Here is a 12,994-nt window from a genome sequence, read left to right as displayed (position 1 = left end):
AAGCTCACCCATTTACCCAATGTGCTTGTTTTTAATATCTGAAAATCAGGTTTTATCAATAGAATTAGCATCATTATTAAAAATGGTTACTAAATGTATCCAGTATCACCTGCAGCTCATCTCTGGGGTTGCAAGAAGGCACAGTTCGTGGCTACAGGATTGCAAAAGAATATTTTCGGCAAGAAATGATCCAGTACAATCCTTATGGGTATCCTAACAAATGAACTGTGCCTATCCCAGAAAAAATTTTACTCGGAATTCCTGAAAGCAATTTTGTTCTGCTTTATCAGGAGAAGCTTTTCAGTTAAATCTGCTTTTCTTTTTAAATTTATAATTTATACCTCCACCTATTTTCACCAAGGATTTGAGGTGGTCTAAATCAGATCAGTTCATCAAATTGAACTACTCTCCTGGGCCTTAGCCTCGTTCAGTGGAGGCTGCCTGTAAATAATCTTGTCTATTTGGATGAGCGTCTTCTCTGCTATGTTGCAGGATACACAGAAGAACTTTCTTGTGCATTTTATCTTGCAATGCCAGGCAAACCAGGAAAATGGGAACACATCTCCAATAGACCTTCTGGCAAGTTTACTGAATGCTATGTGCCAGTCACTGTGTTAAACGCCCTCACACAATTTCACTTACTCTCAAAGGGGATCTTATAAAAACAAGGAGCAGTAGGCAAGACGAAGCTCACACATCCCCAAGGCTGTGAGCCCAGCACCCTGAGAGAGGGTAGACAAGATGTTGCCACAACAGGCGGCAGCAGTCAATTCTTGTCCTGTGTGGTCCTTCCTGGAGAATAATGCCTGCCATATTGGACCTGGTCAGTCATGCTTGATGCCTGCTTGATGCTTTAAGAGCCTCAAGTAAAAAGAGTAGGAAGGAAGGAGAAAGAGAAAGCGAATTCTCAGGCAAAAGAATCATCCACAGGAAATAGATTTTCTCTCCAATCTTGGCACATTCCTGAACTGCTGATCTTCAAGGTAATTAGTTTAGCCTAACCCCCTGGCTTTTAATTGACAAGAGGTATTCTTCAACCAAAAAATAATAATAATAATAATAAATCCATAATTGATCAGCAATTCTAGAGGAGCCTAAGCAGATGGCAAAGAATTCAAGTAGCTCAAATACCAGAACACAACTCCTGAAATGCTGTTGGGTAGACAGAATGCTGACGCTCTGGCTGTATAGAGGCTTCTCTGGGCCAGTTTGGTTCCAGAGATGACCATTTGTTTGTTGACGCCTTCCACCTTTGTTTATACAGCAGAGATCATCACAGAACAATTTAAAGGGCAAAAACAAAAGTCCACCCAAATTTCCATAGTGAGCATTTATTTCTTTTATAGTAAGAAAATCTCATGTATATTCTCATTTGCAAATGTATTGTCATTTGCAGATGTTTATGCTCTAAATTTAAAGGGTAATTATTCCTAGAAGAAGAAATAAGATTGATATGCAGTTGATACGATGTTCAAAAACAAACACACCAACCTTTCCAAAAGTTCTTTCCCCACTGCAAACTATGCACAGAAAGTTCTATGTATTTTCCTAGTTTGTTTATGCCTATAACCTAAACTAAGGAAAACTTTAGTGCTTTTCCTCTCCTGTCTCCATAGCAATTCAGAGAGAGCTATGTGACCATTTGTGGGTATCCCAGTGTGCTGGGACAGTATTTAAATGTCACTGTAGTCCAGGACCAAAGACCCAGACACTCAATTTTATCAATCTTTTCTAAGGGGATCCTTCTCTCAGCCAATGAACTAATAATGCAAACTAAATGATAACAGACTAAAGTTTAACTCAGAAGGATAATTGAATAATTTGTAATGATAAAAAAAAAAAAAAAGCTGTTAGGTAGACTAGAATCTGCATAAATTCTCTCTAGAACAGAACAATTTGAAGAAGACAGAGAGTATCCAGGTGGTCAGATTACTAGTCTGATGCATCCTTTTGCTCCATAGGGACTGACTTAACAAGTAATCAGAAGCAACCTTGGGGGGCCAGGGGCACCTCTTTTCTATGCAAAGCAGGAGACCCATTCTTGCCCTGTTCTATCCATAAGCCTGTCCTTGGTAATGATACTTTTCCCTGTTAACAGATCCTTCTTGGGAAGCCCGTAATTCATTTAATCAGGCTTCAAAGTCCACTGTTATAATAGTGTTCTGGTCAGGCCATTATGATATTATACCCAAGACACTGAATATAGGCAGTCATTGATCCATAGCTACCTAACAGGATGCTTCTACAAAAGGATGTTCTAATTACTTAATTAACTTTTATTAGATTAGATTAAATTAGATCTTTCTTAATTTTATTCTCAGGTGGTAACTTTAAATTCAAGTTGTAGTTAGCTGGATATCTCTCCCATGTGCTTGTAGATATTCATTTTAATGCAATCCTATCTAATAATAGACTACAGTCCCCTTTTATTAAAAAGAGAAAGGGAAAGAGAGACAGAGAGCAAGAATTTGATTATTTAGTGATTTTATGTGACAAAAGGTCTAAATAGTTTTTTGAAAGAGAAATTTCTATCCATGCTATTTGATTGGCAGTGGTTCTCCAACATAATAAAAATAGTCTTGTGTGAGGTTTAGGGATATGTTTAATTATTTTATTTGTTGCCACTCGACAGAGAATGAAAGAAGCCCTGTTCAATTTGTGTTCAAATGGAATTCAATTTAAAATGGGTCATTTTTAAACTTTGAACCTATAGAAGGAGGGTTAGTTATTAGAATGCAAAAATGACCAACATTATGGGGTGATCTCATCTGTGTGAGGCATTAGGAGACCAGAAGTAGTTAAAAGAACGTGAACCTTGGAGGAAGATGTGGGTTTTAATTCTGGATCCACCACTTCCTAATACAAATTTCACAGGCTCCCCCAATCCTGGTTTTCTAATGTGATGGGTGGGCTCAACGAAACCTAACTCACTTGGGTTATTGTGAAGGACAACGAAAGTCACAGAGTAGCTAGAGCAGTATCCAGCATGATGACAAGTAAAGAGTGTCAGTTTCCTTCCATTTGCCTCAACAGTGGTCTCACATCACAGAGAATGTCCTGAGAGACAAGAGCATCTTTCAGCCAAGTATTCACACTGCTCCGTTGCAGACACTCATTCAAAAGGTTAGAGTGTGTAAGTTCTTGAAATTCCAAGGGTATGTATGGTCATACCATCCAAAATCCCAGAAGTTCTTATGGTTCAGGAAGGCAGTAGAAGGTGGAAGGAAAGGTTCAAATACTGGTAAAAGGCTTCAAGGGAAAATAATATACCACTGGTGGGGTTTATGTCCTAAGTTAGAAATGGGTCTGCTCTGCTACAACTTCCTCACCCACCATTTCCAACTTAGTTCACCTAGAAATTTGAGGGGTGGTGGATACATCTTCTATTTTCCAGTGCAAATAAGCAACTGATTGATTGAACTAGCAGGTTGAAAATTGCACAAAAGAGGGAAAAATTCTGATTTCTTGAAAGTTCTGACCTGTCTTTAGAATTTTCATCAGAGAAATCTATCTGCGTTAGTATTGATGAATATTAGGCCTTTTTCCAAGTTTTTGGCAGTTCTGGGCAATACTGCTTTGAACATTCTTGCACATTCCTTCTCCTGCTCCACGTGTGTAAGAGATTCTCCAGGACAAAACCTTCCTAAACAGTAAGCTGCAATGAAATACAAGTGTGCCAAGGCATGTCCATCACCTCTGCCCCTGCGAACCTAAGCGTGGTCTGGGGTGCCATAGTTATGACCCCGTTTTATCAGATTTTTTTTCCTGTACCTACAGATTTTTTTCCTGTACCTACAGCATTCAAGCACCTGTATGCTTGTTTTCAATTTCATTAATCATTTGGCTATTCTTTGCTGTCATCTGAAGATGTACACCTCACTCATTAATTTTTAGACCTCTCTTTCTACTGTAAGTGTAGGAGGCTGCAAAATTCCCTCATTTAATACTTTAACTACATCCCACAAGAATTGTTATCTACCATATTTATTGCTCTTTATTTCTAAATATTTTCCAGAGACCATTATGATTTTGTGTTTGATCTCCAGTTTTTAAAGCATGTTTTTAGATTGCCAAACATACAGGGATTTTTATGTTTCTATTATTGATTTCAAACCCAATTGCCCTTTGGCCGGAGGCTATGATCAGTAAGATACCAATATTCTGAAATTTTCGTAATTGCTTTTTAGTTTAAATGGTGGCAGATTTTTATATTCTTAACTTGAGCATTAAAAGAACACACATTTGAGATCACTGCATCTTCCTGAAAGCTCATATTAGGCCACAAACCCACATGATTGCTATCTTAAGGTTCTGATGGCTATATTATGGTTATGGATTTTCAGTGTAGTTTTTCTTTCTCTGTCTTCTCAGTACAGAGCTCAGGTTCCAACAGCCATGTTTTCCTTAGTGTCCACTTCTCTGTCAGGTTAAGGAATACCCTTTCATGGAAAGCGTAACTTTCTGGGGTACTAGCTTTAGGTGGAGGCCTCAGTGGGACTGCCCACACACGGCAGCATTTATCTTGTATCTCTTGAATTCCACAGAGCCTCCAAAGATAAGTTTAGGGTCCCTGTGGTTTGACAGATACTTCCGGAGGAAAGCTGGCCTCTGGTGCTTGCTGATCTCCTGGATTCTCCCTCACTTTACTTTGACACCAACAGTTTCACTTTTTGTCACATTGCAGTTTCTTTCAAAAGATGCTTCATGTTTCCTGGGTATGTTATGAAACAACAAAATCAAGGTTTTATAGTATGATATGTATATTTAAGAAGGGGAGGCACACAGATATGAACATTTGGCATTTATATGAGTGAATGTATACCTTTTTTCTTGTTTTTACCAAAAGAAACACTGGAAGAATGAAAGAGAAACTGATACATGGTTACCTAAATATTTAATGAAACTTTTTATCTTTCTTTTTTTTTTTTTATGGTAGTTTTCATTGGGAGAGTAGGTTTGGAACATTTATTCCATCATAAGCTGGATCTATAAGTAAGTTCTGATTCCCTTTTTACCACATCTTATCTAGAGAATGGGTTTATCTAGGGCTCCTACTGAATCTCCTTTGTATCAGTGTCTCCATAACAGAAGTTATCTTCCCTTGAAGTCCCTTTTCAAGAAATGTCTGTGCCAGATCATCAGGGTTAACCTATACCATCGTGGAATTAAAGAACATGAACTGTTCCCATCGTGTTTATTAGCTCTAGCCATATTACTGGGCACTTTTCTGGAGTACTTGATCATCCTTTTTATTCAGTCTGGGCAGCTGGCTGTAATCTTTATAGTTTTCCAACGAGTGGCAACTACTCCTGATTCACACTTATTCTATCAGTCAGACCTTCCTATTTCTTCCCCTTCCCCCATTTCTTTCTGGAGCTTGATGGATAACCAGAAAGGGGAACAGACAGGGTTTCCGCCCTCAAGGGCTCATCTTCTCCACACCCTACCTCCTCACAGGGCGTACCACCTTACCAACCAGCCCACAGCCTGCAGGACACTCTCAGGGCCGTGTAGTAAACCTTCAAGAGAAGGCTGCTTCCACTAGAAGCCACCCCCAGGCAACTTCGGATCCACTTGGTGGGAACTAAAGGTGACCATAAAAGCTATCATTTCTATGCTTCAGTCAGTGTTGAAACAGGCCAAGCGGAGATACCCGAGACACTGAAAAGAGCCGAGCCAGAGGAATGTGGCCTGACTGGTGGGTTCAGCCCGTACTTACAGGGATGATACCTAGCCTGACCTGGGCCAGGTGCCTCAGGACTTGGTCTTAAGCACCTAAGCCCATACATAAGCTGGTGTTCTGGGGAAAGACTTGCATCCCAAAGATGACATGAGAATCAGACAGGAGCTTATTTGGTAAAACTTGAGTAAGGAAGGGAGCATGACTCCAAGCTGCAAGACAAGACCCAAATATCAGTTAGGCTCAGCAAATATTCTATTTCTCTCTCCAGCGAATATGAATTTGCCGGAGGGAGGATGAACCTGGTCACATAGTCCTTCCTGAGATGCTTGAGATACCACTGATGCATTGATTCCTAGCAAAGACAAGAATGAGTCTCCTGACTGGGTCTGCATTCCGTGCTCCTGTCTTATGGCCTTGGATGCCATGTTTGATCCAAAAGAGCAGCCTGGTGATTTTTCTCCATGTGTCACCATCTTTCTTTTTCTTCTGGGGTTTCTAGAATGATTAACCAAACATTTTACTCACCAGACATTCATTGAATTCCTGTAACATGCAGGCTTTCTTAGAGGACTTAGAAATGAAATAGTCTTTGGTATTTAACCATTCACTCATTCAATTATTAATTGCTTCAAAAGTATGTACTATTATGTATAAGAAGTATTAAGAGAGGTTAGAAGCATTGGCTCTGGGATCTCATTGTCTGGCCTCACATTATCGCCTGGCCACTTTTTGACCCTGGGAAAGTTATTTCTTCATCTATAAAACCAAAAGAATAATAGTAGCTACCTCAAAGTAGTTGTAACTCTTAAATAATATTTTGCCTATGAAGCTCCTGTTCTATGCAAAGTAGAGAATAAATAAGTATAAACCTGCCTTCATAAAGGTCTGGAAAAGATTACGTTTATATACTATTCTCAGAATGTTGACATACAGTGATGGAGAGCACATCTCGCTATCTGGCAGGGGCTAAGGCTGGGGAAGGGCATGACCCTAATGAGGTAACATTAGGAACTTTCTCGGTGGTGATGGAACTCTTCAGTATCCTGGTTGTGGTAAAGGTTACACAAATGTGTACATGTGGCAGAATTTTGTAGTATAATGTGACCCCTCAGAAAGCGAGTGCCTGTAAAAACTGGTGAAATCAGAATAGATCTATGTGTCGTTTAGTTATAATGTTATGCCAGCGTCAGTTTTCTGGTTTGAAAATGCATCAGTCTTGTGTAAGAGGCTGGATGAAGGAGGCACAGGAATTCTCTGTGTTATTTTTCAGCTTCTAGTTAGTCTTTGATTATTTCAGAATAAAGAGCTAAGAAATAAACATATAAAGCGCCGAGGGAGATGTGACGACGCAACAGAGAAGAGACTGACTGGTCTTTACTCTCCCAGAGTTCACATCCCACTGGGAGGGAAACCAGTAAGGACACGCTCACTGATTCCGTCTCAAGAATGCTCAGCATCATGAAGGAAAAACGTAACTTGCTACTAGAGCTCATGCAAGAAAAAGGGACAACTCAGGGGGTCTTCTTGGAGGTTATGCTCTTTCGGACCCCCTCTATATGCTGATGATGAGCTGGTGGGGCTGGTGGGAGGCACTCCAGGCAAATGGAGCCCCACTGAGGGGCTGGAGAACAGATGGAACCTTCCAGCAGCTTAAAGGGGCCAGCAGGTTAAAGGACTTGTAAGACTTAGTTGAATGGGCTGGTGTTATAAGCAGAGGACTGAGGTGTGTCAGAGAAAGACTAATTACTTTTGATAAGAAATTGTGGGGGATTTTTAGGTGGTGGGGACAACAGCACCATGAAAGTAACACTTGATAGAGCTTAGATTTTGAAAAAAAAAAAAAAAAGTAATGAATCTCAAGCTGTAGTTACAAAAAAAACACAGAGGCATGGATACTTGGAAGTGTGGTGAGTTTGAGAAACTATACGTAGTCGGTTGATTGGGTTCCTGGAAGAAGCTGGAAGGGGACTGGAATGAGAATTTGGGACCAGATCACAACGGGAGTTTTGGTTTTATTCTACAAACAAGGGGGAGTCATTGGAAGTTTTAAACTGAGAAGTTCTTAAAGATTTTTAATAAGGTAACTCCGAGGCCAAGATAAAGCATGGATAGAATTTAAAGGAAACTGATGCCGGTGGCTCTAGCCAAGGGGCTACCGCAACAGTCCAGAACAGGGAGAGCGTGGTCTGGACCTGGGGTAAAGGCAGGAGGCACTGGAAGCAGGGAACGAGAGAGGAGCCTTTGTGAAAGTCAACTCAAAAGGCTATGTGACCTTGGATCCAGGAGCTTCACTTAATTTATTCCTCTGAAGTACTCACGTGGGTACATAAAAAACATACACGTCACACACCATTGCAGCATTATTGGAAACTGCAACAATTGGACTGAAGATACATATCTATTACTGAGTGCTTAAGTAAATTGTGGTGCATAATCAGGCAGCGTGGTACTTTGAGGTGCTTAAGAAAAATGGGATACCACTGTAAAACATATTTAAGTTAAAAAATTGTAGAACACTAGCTATTAGTGTGGTCTAATTTTCTAAAATAGTGAATGGAATGCCCATTAAATGCATAGGAAAAAGACTTTTAAGGGTATATCCATCCTTTTACTTCTATAGGGTGTGATTACAAAGAATTTTTACTTTTTTACATTACATTTCCTTATGGTGGTGTATTACAAAGGTTTTCATGCTTAAATTTGCCTGTCTGGCACTCACACGTGCATGGCATGGTCTTAGATTGGCCTTCCTGTGAACAGGCTCAGGGTACCTGCAGAAGAAGGGGGCTCTTGGGAGAAACACCTGTTCAGAAGGGAGGAAGATGGTGTTGGGTAGAAGGAGATGACCCACACTGCAGTTGAAACCAGCATCCTGAGACCTCTAGGGCTGGGATGACCGCTCAGAGTTGCCCTAAATGAAATGGATGCAGAGGGCCTGGGTGTTTGTTTCCTGGCATCAGTCAGACATTGGATTTAGACTGCCCCCACTCCCCCATGAGAAGGGACATGACTTCAGGCAAGACAGTAGTTCCCAGTGAGGGATTCAGCTCCCAGCGGCTGGTGACCAGTGCTCCCAACATCTAAGGGATGCACACATGGGCCCTGGAGTGGGAATCTGGGAGACGCGCTAGCATACCTGCCCCAGTTATCTGATACAAGCATAAAAGCTCTGTCTTTGCAGACCTTGCTGAGTGACCACACTTAGCTGGAGTGAATACAAAGATAAAGGAGGAAAAATGATGATCTCGATGCAGCACAAAATTCAGTGAAATGAAACATTTTTGATGAAAAAATCTTAGCAATTATGAGTAAAAACCAGTTTTTTAGCCTTGTGAGCACTTCCTTGAGCCTACCCTTTCACTGAAGCTCTGACCCTTCTGTGGGACAAGGCCCACGGGTGCCTGTACCCACTCCGCCAGTTTGCATGGACCCAAGGCCACGATCATCCATGTCCATGGTCACTGTCCACAGAGCACTCTGATTCTGGTATGGGCATTTGCCCCAGGGGAAGCTCCAGTTTCTGTGTTTGCTAGTGTTGTTCCTTCCCCCTTCTGTGTTTTTGTCTACATGGGTGGGTTTTGTTTTGTTTGTTTGTTTGTTTTTACTCCTAGTCATTTCCCTTCCTTTCTTGTCTGCTCAGCAATATATTTGAAAGTATATTTGTTGTAATTTATTTAGCACCTAGTGTTTCCCGGTAGGAAAATTTTTCAGTGTATATAGTCCACGGTACTACAGAAAGCTAAACCCCCACTGTCTTTACCAAAGGCAGTTTTTCCTTTTAATGCTTATAATGTGACTTTCAGTTTTATGTGGTTTTGTATTTTATATTTTATTTATTTCCTAAGCTCTCCATTCTTATCTTGCTCTGTCTTTATTTAATCTCAGATTTTCATCTTTGACCTCTTTTCTTTCATGGAGAATTATTTGATCATTAATTAATCATTTTTCTGGTTTGTATTGTTCAGTTGTCCTTTTTTGAGGGGAAATGGTCATATTCCACTTTCTGTCTCTCTCTCTCTCTCTCTCATGATATTTATGAACACATTCCATGTATTTATTTTCTTATGATTACTCTTCCTTAAATTGGTTCTTTCTGAGCCAGCCATTTGCGAAACGATAGTACTAGAGACAGGCTAGGGACCTGAGCTAGGGCAGCATGAATTTCTGTCTTTTTCCACCACCTCCCCCAACCTCCTTTGGAGAATGGCTTCTCTCTGTGCTACACCCATTTCTCTCTCCTTCACTCATTTTGATCACAACCGTTTTGTATGGTGACAGGAAGCTTAGGGTTCATTGGGTGAGCAGGAGCTGGCCACGCAGGCTGCTTACCACAGATCCTTTCTTGCTTACTATAACATACCCACATCCTGCTTCTTGCAGAGATGACATGCTGGCCTGTGGCCACATTTTGCATCATCACCTCTGACACCTGAAGCCAGGCAGGGATCAGAACATCTCCACAGTGCTCCCATGCATCTCAGACCTCCTGTTCCCAGCAAGGGTCACTCTGTGTCTTTTAGAGGGCATCGCCTCCAGCAGTTTCTCTGTTCTGCTCACTCAACCAGAGAACCTTTGGATCCCATTTCTTACATCAGAGTCATACCTTGTCCTGGCTTAATTTTCCTAATACTGAGCAGCCTGTTGAAAAGAGTGGTATATGGACTCTGGGTGTTTCCTATTTCATTGGTTTCACTTTTTCTTGTGTCTGGCTGATTTGGGAGAAAGAGAGCCTTTAGTCTTCCATCTTGATCCAGAAATCCAGAGAAAGATCATGTCAGGATGACAGAAGACTCAAACAGGTGAAGGAGGGGCTGGCAAATGAAGGTCTGAGACGAGATTGGTTAGAAGAATCATGTTGGAAAGAAGGGTTTCTCTTCCTCACAGAGAGGAGGCCAAAAAATATGGAGAACGTGTAAAAGGAATTTTAGGTCATTAGGGAAAAAATTGAAGGGAGCTTCCTCCTATGGGAGATGTGGACCGTGACCCAGACAGGATGCACCAATGCATCTTGATCATTTACTCCACACATTTTTAGCAGAAATGTTCTATGTGTGAAGTGGTGAGGAAACAGCAATGAACAAGACAGACAAGTCTCTATTCTCCGATGCTTCACCTCCTCTGAAGAGAGCCAGGCACTGAACAACACCACAAACGTACTTTCCCTCAGCATCTATAACAGAAAAGAACAGGGTCACTGAGTCACTGGCAAGGTGTCTGTGAAGAAGTGTCCTTTAAGCCAGACCTGAAGGGATAGAGAATGCAGCCAGGTAAAAATGGGGTCTTTCACTGTTCGTGGGAATGCAAGCTGGTCAGCCACTCTGGAAAACTGTATGGAGGTTCCTTAGAAAGTTGAAAATTAGAGCTACCCTATGACCCAGCAATTGCCCTACTGGGTATTTGCCCCAAAGAAACAAATGTAGTGATCTGAAGGGGCACATGCACCCCAATGTTTATAGCAGCAATGTCCACAATAGCTAAACTATGGAAAGAGCCTAGATGTCCATCAACAGGTGAATGTAGTATATATAAATATGCATATATATTTAATATATACATACAATAGAATATTATGGAGCCATCAAAAAACCCAAAATCTTGCCATTTGCGACAATGTGATGGAACTAGAGTGAATACTGAGAGAAATAAGTCAGTCAGAAAAAGACAATTATCGTATGATCTCACTGATATGAGGAATGTGAGAAAAAAGACAGAGGATCATAGGGGAAGGGAGGGAAAAATGAAACAAGATGAAACCAGAGAGAGAGACAAACCATAAGAGACTCTTAATCTTAAGAAACAAACTGAGGGTTGCTGGAGGGGAGGGGGTGTGAGAGGTGGGGTGGCTGAGTGATGGATATTGAGGAGCGTATGTGCTGTGGTGAGTGCTGTGAATTGTGTAAGACTGATGATTCCCAGACCTGTACCCCTGAAGCAAATAATACATTATATGTTAATTTTTAAAAATCCTGATACCTTAAATATGGGGGAAATTTAATTCTCTAAAATCTTGGTCAGTTGTAAATAAATCCTACAAAATCCAGTCGGAGGCGGGGGGACGAAGGAAAAGAAAATGGGGTCCAAGAATTCCTGGCAGAAAAAGGAGGAAATGTGACGACCCTGTGCCATGAAAGAGCTTAATGAGTTTCAGGAATGAATTGTCAGTTGGAGCTTCTGGAGCAAGAGAGAAGGTGGTACAATCTGAAGTCAGAGAGGAAGATGGGCATCAAGCCACATGGACACTACAGGAGCTGGGTTTTTATTCCCAAACTATTTACTCAGTCAGAAGGGACCACCAAGGACCTAAATGTAGGTAAAGGTGGATAAATTATAAATTCTACCACAAAGATTATAGTAGAAGGCTGTGAAAAAAGGTGGCAACATGTGCTTTAGAAACCCTCTAAATGCAAATTCTGGCTTTAAGGTGATTTGAGCATAGTTCACAGAGTAAAAAATATGTAGTGTTCCTCACAGCCTCATAATTACAAGTAGAGGAATTCTATGTCACATTTCCAGGAATGAGGACTAGAAACTAACTATACACTGGAACAGAAGATAATGTAACATTTCAGAGAGGCCTGTGCTTTGCTGCCCCTTGCTGAATTTGAGGGTATGGCTGAGGGAAGTCAGCCAGGAGAGCATGTCAGGACTCAGAATCTTCTAGACCTGGAGGATGGGAAGACTAGGAAGTACCTTGTCAAAATGAGAGAGTCCCTCTCTGCTGGCACCCATCAGAGACAAAGCCAGCTAGTATCCAAAACACAACATATTTTCATGCTTTCTGTGTTTGGAAGGAGAGAGCACAATGGGAAACATGTCTACCTATTACCACTCAGCAAATATTGCCATGGAAATAAGTGATGGGAAAGCAAAGCATTACAAGGAAATCTGCAAGCAAAGTAATAGAGCTCAAAATAGGATTCATTTCTTCCCCCCAATAGGTATTTGGTAAAGTCTGAGTACTAATGGGTTAGGGTTTTGTTTTTTTTTTTTAAGATTTTATTTATTTATTTGACAGAGGGAGAGAAACACAGCAGAGAGGGAACACAAGCAGGGGAAGTGGGAGAGGGAGAAGCATGGTCCCGGCTGAGCAGAGAGCTGGAAGAAGGGCTTGATCCCAGCACCCTGGGATCATGACCTAAACTAAAAGCAGATGTTTAACGACTGAACCATCCAGGAGCCCCAGATTTTTTTTTTTTTTTTTTTAGTTTTTAAAAGAAAAGCAATTTCATAGATCATGTCATATTGAAGTTGAAGAATTTAGAGATGTATTCATTTATTTCCTCCTTCCCTCCTTCAACAGTGGATGTTTGA

At 41.0% G+C, this 12,994-nt stretch overlaps 1 protein-coding gene across 3 annotated transcripts in view; it reads left to right on the top strand.

Annotated features, from left to right (window-relative positions):
- The window catches only part of AIG1 (androgen induced 1), a 270,821-nt gene that overhangs the window by 78,648 nt on the left and 179,179 nt on the right, over positions 1 to 12,994 (top strand). The gene's annotated exons all lie outside the window — the stretch shown is intronic.

This window comes from Neovison vison, chromosome 1, assembly GCF_020171115.1.
Source record: "Neovison vison isolate M4711 chromosome 1, ASM_NN_V1, whole genome shotgun sequence".
NCBI lineage: Eukaryota > Metazoa > Chordata > Mammalia > Carnivora > Mustelidae > Neogale > Neogale vison.
Note: the sequence above shows the minus strand (reverse complement) of the source record. Positions and strands in the feature narration are given on the sequence as shown.